Below are 11,090 nucleotides of genomic sequence, written 5' to 3' on the forward strand. Positions count from 1 at the left end.
CATCTAATCTTCAGCTTCAGCTGGTGAAGACGGCTCCACACCACAGGCACTCTCGACGGCGGACTGAACCTTACTTCAACCTTCGGAACAACCTTCTGACTCAGGCTCTGGCACTTGCTCTGGTGGGGAAAAATTAAGCAAGGCTGAGTACAAACCACCGTACTCAACAAGTAACACCCAAGAGGGGGAGAATAATGAATGCAACAGGGTATCAAGGATAGGCTAAGGTTAACTTGCACAAAGCTGCGGCACTTTAGCAAAACAGTAAATAAAATAGACTGAAATAAAAGTAAACATTTAAAATAATCATCCACTGTCCAACGTTACACCACGTTGCAACAGGCCCAGACCGCTGTCGAACGTTACACCACGTAGCGACAGGGTCAACCCTCTGTCCAACGTTAAACCACGTTGCGACAGACCCAAACCACTGCCAACGTTACACCACATTGCGCAGGGTCAAACCAGTTCCAAGATTAATAAAATTATTAAGGAGGTTCAACTAATCCCAGTGAGTCTGTCGGTTCGCCCAATAACCGCGGGCACGGCTATTCGAATAGTTTTACTCTGCAGAGGTGTACAACTTTACCCACAAGACATGGCTGCCAAGCATGTTACCATGCCCCAACGTATCACCACGATACCTCAGTACGGAAACCATGATAAGACCTTTCACCTAGCCCTCCCTAGACAATCGCACCACACTTCAGGTTTCACCCCCTCCTTTACACCAAGTCGGGCAGTCCCCTCTTGTGCCTTGGTAGATCCGGAAGCAGGAGAAGCTTTCGTTACACCACGATTGCCCGTCCATACTCCATCACGCCTACCCTTGCCTGGGTACGTCGAATAGGGACAAGCTAGACTACGAGTCTCACCGTTGCCCATTCTGGCTTGTGGTTAGTACGTGTAAGACTTTCAGGGTTTCCTGAGAACCGGTCCTTAATTGCCATGGGCACGACTCTCAAAACCATGCACCCACAGCCCACCATAAGCAATATTTTAGTTGTATTAATCCATGTCGGGAGATTAATAAGGATCAAAACCATTAAAGGTCTATCAAAGTTTAATCAATAATCAAATAAGAATTGGTGAGCTAGTTGAACTAAGCATGGCTAAGCATTGACTAACCCTAATTCTAGTCAAATTAACCCTGGGATGACAATAATGGTGAATGGGGATCAACGGGTATATTGGTAAATGCCCAATAGATAAATACAATAAATAGATCTGCATAAAACAATGCATGTTTGAATGTAAAAGCGGGGGATTTTATAAACATAGGTTCAATATGATCAAAGAAGGGTGCCACTTGCCTTGCTTAGACCCACGAGGAACTTCGGCGATGACTTCGAGAACGAACGGCGCTGCGACGGGGTCAAAACCTACGACAAACAAGGCAAAACAAGAAAAACAGGCTAAAAAAACTACTGAAACAGAGAAAGAAACTATTTTTAATGGATTCTTGGCATTTTTCTGGATTTAATGAAACTTGACTGGACCTAAACGGAGACTAGATGAATTACTTATGAATTTTAGAAGTTTTCTGTGTTTTTAAACTAAACAGAAAAACCTTATTGATTTATTACGCAATTAATCGGAGGAGCTGACGTCAGCACAGGAGTGAGAGGAGGCTGACGGCTGGGGCCCACGGGGAGAGAGGGAGCTGGAGGACGGGACCCACATTCCAGAGAGAGAAAACAGAGAGAGGAGGGGAGATGGCCTGCTCGGCCTCAGCCGAGACAGAGGGAGGGGCGGTCGGCGGCGAAGGCGGCGACCGGTGAATGGCGGCGCGGACCGGCGGCGACCCAGCGGACGGCGATGCGAGAACCGGCGGCGGTGCTGAGAGCGGCGGCGCCAAAGGAGGACGGTGGCAGCTCGGGGAGAGCGACGACAGTGACGCGACGAGCGCGGTGGCGCTCCGACGGTGGCGGGGTCGCGTCGGCGACGGCGAGGCGAGGGTAACAACGGGCGGAGGGGCGACGGTGACGGCTTCGGCCGGGGTGGAGGAATGAGAGGGCGGCTGAGCGGCGGCGGTCGACAACCAGCGATGGCGACGGGGTCCGGTGACCAGTGGTGGCGGATGCCCGGCGACGGCCGGTGACTGGCGGCGGTGGAGGTGAGCGGAGCGGCCAAGCGGCAGCGACAGAGGAGAGGAGAGGCGGCCTTGATGGCGGCGCGGGGGCAGCGGCGGCCGGCGACGGCTAGGCGGCATGGCGCGGGGAGGCAGAGGAGGATGGAGGGGGAAACCGCGGCGACGACGGCCGGGAACTGGCTCGGCGTCGGCGCAACGACGGCTTTGCGTCGCGCGGCGCGGAGGAGGTGGTTGTGCGGCACGGACGGGAAAAGCGACAAGGCTGTTGGGCCGGCGCGAGCGGAGCGGCGGGATCGGCGGCGACCATGGCGAGCGACGGCAAAACCGGGGGAAAGCGGAGCGATGGTTGCGTGCGGGAGGAGGTGGCGTGGTTAGGCGGCAGGCGGCCGGGCGAATGGTGGTCGGCGACGTCGGCGCGACGGGAGGGCGACGGCGGCGACAACCGACGATGCGGCGAGGGGCAGTGCTAAGGATCGGCGGTTAGGCGGGGACCGAGGAAGAGAGGAGGCGCATGGCCGACGGCGGCAACGGCGCCCGACGGCGACGGTGAACGGCGCACGCACGGGGGAAGGCGGTGCGGCTCGACGGGTGCGGCCGGCCCGGCGAGCAGCTGGCGGCGGCGGTGCGGTGGCACGGCGCAGCGTGGCCAGCGGCGGCTCATGCCCGGCCAGGGCGACGGCGAGGCCGACGCGTAGCGCGGCTGCGGCACAGAGCGAGGCGGGCAAAGGCGCTGACGCGGCGGCGTGCAGCTTGGTCACGGCGGAGGAGGACGACAGGCACGGGCGACCGAGAAGGAGCGGAGAGGTGGCCGGGTGGCGGCGGAGGACGTCGGCCGACGGCGAGCGGCGGGCGGCGCAACGACACGAAGAAAAAGAGGAAGGGAGGAGAGCGGGCTCACCGATGGACGACGGCGGTGAGGGCGCGAGGATGACGACGCTCGGGCGGCGATCGGTGTCCGGCGGCGCGATGACAACGGCGCACGGGCGACGAGAGCGGCGCTCCTTGGCGACGATCGGTGACATCCCGAGGTGGGGCGTCGGCGCTCGAGCAGCGGGATCGGCCGGGCGCGGGTTAGGCGGAGGAGGGCGACAGCGTAGAGGCGACGACGAAAGGGAGCGAGTGGCGGCCAGGGAGGGGATTTAAAGGCGGAGGCCGGCGCGTAGGGCAGGGAGGTAGTTGGCGCGACCGGGGTGGATGCGGCGCGGCGAAAGCGGGAGGTGGTTAGCGGCGGCGCGGATTGCGGCTGGTGGTGACGCCCGGCAGTTGCGGCGCAGCCGTTGGGCCGGCGCGGGCGGAGAGGCGGCTCGACCGACGACGCGGCGGCACGGGCGAGGCACAACCAGCGAGGCGAGGGGCAATGCAACTCAGCGCGACGACGGGGTGCGCGGATTGCGGGCGGCGCGGCTGCACAGCTCGAGCGCGAGCGTAGCCAGCACGGGCGAGGCAGCAGCTGAGACGAGCTCGGCGCGGCACGGCGAGGCGACGCAGGTACGTCGCAGCTAGCGGCGCGTGACATGGTGGCGACGGCCATGCCGAGGCGGTGCAGCGAGACGGAGGCGGGGAGGATGCGAAGGGCGGCGGCCAGCGGCGGCGTCGCGTGGTGGTGCGGCCAAGAGGATGTGAAGGGGCGACCGGGATGCAATGGCGAAGACGGCGCAAGGCCGCGGCGGCGAGGCGAGCGGGGCGCGGCCGAGGCAAGCAAAGATGGCGGCGCGGCGATGCAGTCGCGGGCGCGACGCGTGCGGGCGCAGGCGCCGACTGGAGGTGGAAGATGGGGCTGACTGGTGGGGACCACCTGTCAGCGTCGCGGGAGGAGAGGGGAGGCGGCCTGGACTTGGCGCGCGCGTGGTGGCTGTGGGCCGTGGCTCGGCCCACGCACGGGAGGGAGGAGAGGCGGATGGGAGACAGGCTGAGGCGAGCTGAGCGGGCCGGCTGGCTGGGCCGGTGGCCTGCTGGCCGGGAGGAGAGTGAGGAGTGGGCCGAGGGAGGCAATGTAGACTTTGAGCGCCGGTTGGGACACGACTAAGGAAATTGCAGACAGTACACGCATTCACACGACAGAACCAAATCATGCACGAATTAGAGAATCGTACGATGAATCGGATCCGGAACGCAAAACCGTGCACTGTTAGCGGAACGACGACAAGATTGAACGACCCGTCAAATTGAGATTTAACGACTCGCTAAACTAGAACTAAACGTAAAATCAATCTACGCTTACGAAATTGAATTCCGCACTGTAGATCAATCTCACGCTAGCTAATAGATTGGAAAACCTAAGCAATTAAACGGTAGATTAACGATAGATTGATTTGCATCAATAAAACGTATGCAAACCTGAGGTTTGGTGGAGAGATCAGCAACGGATTGCGGTTGTTCCTCGCTGTTAGGCTAGAGAACCTGAACAATTAAATGGTAGATTAATTTAGATTGATTCGCAAGAATAAAATATATGCGAACCTGAAATTTGGAGGAGAGAGACCAGCCGGCGACGTGCTGCGAACCAGGATGCAGCAGGGCTGCTAGCGGCTTGCTGCGCAGCTGCTGGGATAGGGGCAGCACAGCTATAGCGGAGGCGGAAGGGGCGACTAGAGATGCACGGGAGAGGGAGACGGGGAAAAGAGGCAAGGGTGTAGGGGGTATTTATAGGGGGAAGCTAGGGATAGATCTTGTTATCCATCTCCTATTAACAAGGAATAGATAATGTTTCAAGGGGATAAGATTTAGAATTAATTGGAATTGATTTTTTTGGTGGAGATAGAGATGAGGCTGCATGGCTTGGGGAGGAGGGGGAGAGAACGTGCGTACACAGGGAGGAGAGGAGGAGGAGCGACTAGGAGAGAAAAAAAAAGGAAAAGAGAAAAGAAAAAAGGAAAAGGGGAAAAAGGGAGAAGGGAAAAAGAAAAGAAAAAGGAAGGAGGGAAAAAAAAGAAAATGCCTCCAATTTTGCCGATTTTTATTAAGTTTATTAGACCAAATTTTATTGACTGCAGTTCAAATATAAATCCTGTTAATAATTTAAAATGCTTTCGGGACATTTTAGAATATCCGAAAAGCTTCCAATTAATTAAATTAATTTATTACACTGAGTTTTCTCCTGAACTTTAATTAACAAATTATTTTTAATGCATTATTTAATTATTTCTTGGCTAGGGTAAAACTCAGGGCGTGACAGAGCTGGTCTACCGTCGAAGCTTTGCCTGTGGACTGGAGCCGTACCCGCTGGAGCTAGTCTACCTTTTCTTTCCGCTGCATTTCCGCTAGAATAAGTGTTATTTTCAGTTGTTTCTAAGAACGATAGTTATGTAATCAACATTGTCTTTTTGTGTATCCTGGCTGGTCCTGGACAGGGATTTAATACACAATTAAGTTCAGAAATTCGTGTGAGAAATTTCTGGGCATGACAAGTTTTCTGGGCGTGACACATGCCCCAACGTATCACCACGATACCTCAGTACGGAAACCATGGTAAGACCTTTCACCTAACCCTCCCTAGACAATCGCATCGCACTTCAGATTTCAGCCCCTCCTTTACACCAAGTCGGGCAGTCCCCTCTTGTGCCTTGGTGAATCCGGAAGCAGCAGAGGCTTTCGTTACACCACGATTGCCCGTCCATACTCTATCACGCTCACCCTTACCTTGGTACATCGAATAGGGACAAGCTAGTTTACGAGTCTCACCGTTGCCCATTCTGGCTTGTGGTTAGTACGTGTAAGACTTTCAGGGTTTTCTGAGAACCGGTCCTTAATTACCATGGGCACGACTCTCAAAACCATGCACCCACAGCCCACCATAAGCAATATTTTAGTTGTATTAATCCACATCGGGAAATGGGTAATAATCACCACCATTAAAGGTCTATCAAGTCTAACAAATAATTAAATAAGAATTGGTGAGCTAGTTGAACTAAGCATGGCTAAGCATTGTCTAACCCTAAGTCTAGTCAAATTAACCCTGGGATGTCAATAATAATAAATGGGGATCAACGGGTATAAAGGTAAATGTCCAATAGATAAATAAAGTAAATACATCTGAATACAATGCATGTTTGAATGTAAAAGCGGGGGATTTTATAACCATAGGTTCAATATGATCAAAAAAGGGTGCCACTTGCCTTGCTTAGACCCCCAAGGAACTTCGGCGACGACTTCGAGAACGAACGGCGCTGCGACGGGGTCGAAACCTACGACCAACCAGGCAAAACAAGCAAAAACAGACTATAAAACTACTGAAACAGAGAAAGAAACTATTTTTAATGGATTCTTGGCATTTTTCTGGATTTAATGAAACTTGAATGAACCTAAACGGAGACTAGATGAATTACTTATGAATTTTAGAAGATTATCTGTGTTTTTAAACTAAACAGAAAACCTTAATAAATTATTGCGCAATTAATTGGAGGAGCTGACGTCAGCAAGGAGAGAGAGGGAGTGCTGACGGACAGGACCCACTGGTCAGGTGAGACAGAGAGGAGAGGGAGGCTGACAGCCTTGCCCCACAAGACAGAGAGAGAGAGGGAGAGAGGGGGGAGAGCTGGCGAGCGGGCCTACATCTCGGTAGTGGGGTGGCTGGTTGGTGGGTCCCACGGGCAGGGAGAGACAAGGGGAGGCCGACATGCGGGGCCCACGGGGAGAGAGGGTGTTGCTGGCTTGCGGGCCCGGCATGCCAGAGAGAGAAAACAGAGAGGAGGGGAGATGGCCTGCTCGGCCTCAGCCGAGACAGAGGGAGGGGTGGGAGGCGGCGGCGGTCGGCGGCGGTCTGCGGTGAAGGGCGGCGACCGGCGGACGGCGGCGCGGACCGGCGGGTATGCGGCGGACGGCGGTGACCCAGTGGGTGACGGCGCGAGAGCTGGCGACAGCGCTAAGAGTGGCGGCGCCGAAGGGAGAACGGCGGCGGCTCGGGGAGGACAACGACGACGGCGCGACGGGAGGGTGACGGCGCTCTGGCGTCGGCGAGGTCGTGTCGGCGATGGCAAGGCGAGGGTAACGATGGGCGGAGGGGCGACGGTGACGTCTGGGGCACACACACGCATGGAGGAGGCGGAGGCGAAGGTGGTGGCGGGCGGAGGGAGCTCAGCGACGGCGTCACGAGGGTGACGGTGATGGCGGAGGGTGGTGGACGGCGGTGACGTCCGGCAGGGAGTCGGCGAGCGACGGCCCCAGGCAGCGCGGCGACGACGTGCGACGCGGCGGCGAGGGTCGGGGAGAAAGAGGAGAGGGGAGACTGAGGCGGCGCCGAGCATGGCCGGGGAGAGGAGGAGGAGCGACGCGCGACAATGGCTTGGTGGCGTGGCGTGTGCGCGGGGAGGCAGACGAGGATGGAGGGAGGGGGAAACTGTGGCGACGACGGCCGGGGACTGGCGGCGGCGTCGGCGCGACGACGGCTTTGCGTCGCACGGCACGGTGGCAACGACTGAGGGGGCCCGCTGCAGCAATGGTAAGGCGAGGGAGACGGTGCCAGGATGGCGCATCGGCGGCGAACAGCAGCGCACGCGCATGGCGGCGGCCGAAGGGGAAGAAAAGGAAGGAGAGGGGAAAGGGATGCTCACCGGCGGCGCGAAGGGCGGCAGTGAGTCGGCGTCGAGCGGGAATGGGTGATGACGTGGCTCCGCGACGGCGACCGGAGGTGAGGCGTGAGCTCGACTGGCGGCGGCGAGGCAATGGGCGCAGCGACGGCTCGGGGACGTGTGGAAAAAGGCGACGGCGGCTCGAGGAGAGGGGGATTTATAGGTGGCGGCTACCCGCATAGGGCGGGGAGGTCGTTAGCGCGGCGGTGCGTGGATCGCGGCCGGTGGTTGGCGACAGCGCGTCCGACGCGGAGGAGGCGGGGGAGGTTGTTGGCGGCGGGCATGGATTGCGGCTGGCGGTTGCATCGCAGCCGTTGGGCTAGCGCGGCCGGAGAGGCGGCTCGACCGACGACGCGGCGGCACGGGCGAGGCACAACCGGCGCGGCGAGGGGCAATGCAGCTCAGTGCGACGGCGAGGTGCGTGAAGGGCGGGGAGTTGGTTGGCGCGGTGCGCGGATTGCGGGCGGTGGTTAGCGGCGGCGCGGCATGGGCACGGCGTGCACGTGGGCAAGCGCGTGGGCGGCGCGAGCGCGGGCACGGCGCGGCGACGAGGCGGCGCAGCGACGCGGTGGCGACGGCCTCAGTGAGGCGGCACGGCAAGACGAAGGCGGGGAGGACGTGACGGGGGGGGCGGCCGAGCGACGCATGGCCACGACGGTGGCGAGGTCAATGGCGCGATTGCGGCCGAGCGCGTCCAAGGCAGCGTCGGCTGGGGCCGATAGCGGCGGTGCATCGTGGGAAGGTGCGGCCGAGAGGAGGTGGAGGGCGGGCAAATGCGACAGTGACGACGACGCAAGGCCGCGGTGACGAGGCGAGCGACACACGGCCGGGACGAGCAAACCCGGCGGTGCGAAGGTGCAGACGCGGGCGTGACGCGCGTAGGCACAGGCGCCGGCTGGAGGAGGAAGACGGGGCTCACAGGTGGACCCCGCCTGTCAGTGGCCCAGGAGGAGAGGGGAGGCGACCTAGACCTCGGGGTGCTTGCAAGGATGGGCCGGCCCACGCGGAAGGAGGCCGAAGGGAGGGAGAGGAGGCAGGAAGGAGTGGGCCGGGGTGAGGAATGGGGAGGAGAGGAGACGGGCCGAAGGGAAGGTGATGAGGACTTTGAGCACCGGTTGGGACACGACTCGGGAAATTGCAGACAGTACACGTATTCACACGACAAAACCAAATCATGCACGAATTGGAGATTCGTACGACAAATTAGATCCGATACGTGAAACCGTGAACTGTTAGCGGAACAATGGCAGGAGTTAACGACCCGTTAAATTGAGATTTAACGACTCGCTAAACTAGAATTAGACGACTTTAACGTTAAACCAATCTACGCTTACAAAATTGAATTCCGCACCGTAGATCAATCTCACGCTAGCTAATAGATTGGAAAACCTAAGCAATTACACGGTAGATTAATGATAGATTGATTCGCATGAGTAAAACGTATGCGAACCTGAGATTTGGTGGAGGGATCAACGACGGATTGCTGATGTTCCTCGCTGTTCGGCTAGGAAACCTAAACAATTAAACGCTAGATTAATTTAGATTGATTCGCAAGAATGCGAACCTTAAGATCGGGGAAGGAAACCGGCAGACAGCTGCACTGCTGCTGGACAGGAGGTGGCAGGAGGTGCACAAAAGAGGGAGACGGGGAAAAGAGGCAAGGGTGTACGGGGTATTTATAGGGGGGAGCTAGAGATAAATCTAGTTACCCATCCCCTATTAAAAAGGAATAGATAAGGTTTCAAAGGGATAAGAAATAGAATTCTAATTGATAGGAATTATTTTTCTAGGTGGAGATAGAGATGTGGCTGTTTGTTTGGCCGTGGGGGAGGGAGTTGGGTTGGCTCACGGCATGCAGGAGGAGAGGAGATGTGCGTGCGTCCAGGGGGAGGAGGAGGATCGCAGAGGGAAGAGAGGGCAGGGAGGAGTTCGGCCAGGTAGGAAAAAGGAAAAGAGAAAAAGAAAAGGAAAAAAGGGGAAAAGGGAGTAGGGAAAAAGAAAAGAAAAAGGAAGGAGGGAAAAAAAGAAATTGCCTCCAATTTTGCCGATTTTTATTATGTTTATTAGAGCAAATTTTATTCTCTGAAATTCAAATATAAATCATGTTAATAATTTAAAAGGCTTTCGGGACATTTTAGAATATCCGAAAAGCTTCCAATTAATTAAATTAATTTATACACTGCTTTTCCCTGAACTTTAATTAAACAATTTATTTTTAATGCATTATTTACTTATTTCTTGGCTAGGTAAAACTCAGGGCGTGACAACTTTGAACGACTTTTGAAGCTTCAACCTGTTTTCTCTGAAATTTCCACCGTACATCCTGTTATTAGTCAATTTCGACACAACAAACATATTTGCAATCTTTGGGTAGAACTAATTAAATAATTTTATTTTTACTTAATTAACTATTAACTTAACAACAATAATTTCTTTAATTCCTTTGTAAATTTGATTGAGGCTTAGAGAAAAACTCGAGATGTTACAGTGGTTTAGTGGATTACGTGCTAGTACTGGGCTAGATGTTAAGTAAAGGATGTGTCGTGGCCTCTAGTCCGCACTCAACGTGTAGACTGTGGAGATGTTGGTGAGTAGTATCGAACCAACTAGAACAAGTGGCATTTTGAGGCTCTTATCACATCATGTGGGTAACGACGTACATACTCTATAGAGCAGAACTAGTTGATTAGCTGTGCTCACGGTCATGAGCGGCATGGTTGTAATGTTTCGAGAACCCGAGGTTGGGAAATGAAGTGACTTTGATGATCTTTGATGCAGTGCTTCTTTCGGTTGGCCGCGCGCTGTTTTGCAATCATCCACCATTTTTGTCATCATCCCATAATAGAGAAACTCTCTTCTTATTCTAAATAGGGATGCAAGACTATTTCTTAATAGTATATGTTTAAGACAAAATGCATAATTAATATATTAATAAAATATAGTTAGGTATAGTATGAAGATGTCATAGGGATGATCTGTTAGCGTATAAATAAATATGAGGGAATTCTTTAAGTAATCATTCGAATAAAAATATGGAGAAACAAATTTGGATATGCTCCAGGAGAACGGACAAACCACAACAGCGTGACTTGGAGTGTGTTTGGTTGGCTGGATATCCTGGATGGGAGATGACCACACCTTTTTTTTGATGCACTTTGTTCATGGGCGATAGGGTGGACCAAGAAGGTAATATTCTATGAAGATGTTGGATGAGTGTATCCGAGCAAATTGGGTGGGTGAGCTCATCCAACTTCACTAATAGTGATCATTAGTGATTATTTAGTCATAATTAGCGTGTTTTATCATTTATCAGTAATTACCAAGTTTAGATTAGCATTAATTAGTGATGATAGATATATTTCATTGTTAATTTGTACTAATTAGGATAAGATATATGTTGATTAATTAATATCATTATTTATTAGTAATTA

This window comes from Oryza brachyantha, chromosome 1 (genome assembly GCF_000231095.2).
Source record: "Oryza brachyantha chromosome 1, ObraRS2, whole genome shotgun sequence".
NCBI classification, from domain to species: Eukaryota; Viridiplantae; Streptophyta; class Magnoliopsida; order Poales; family Poaceae; genus Oryza; species Oryza brachyantha.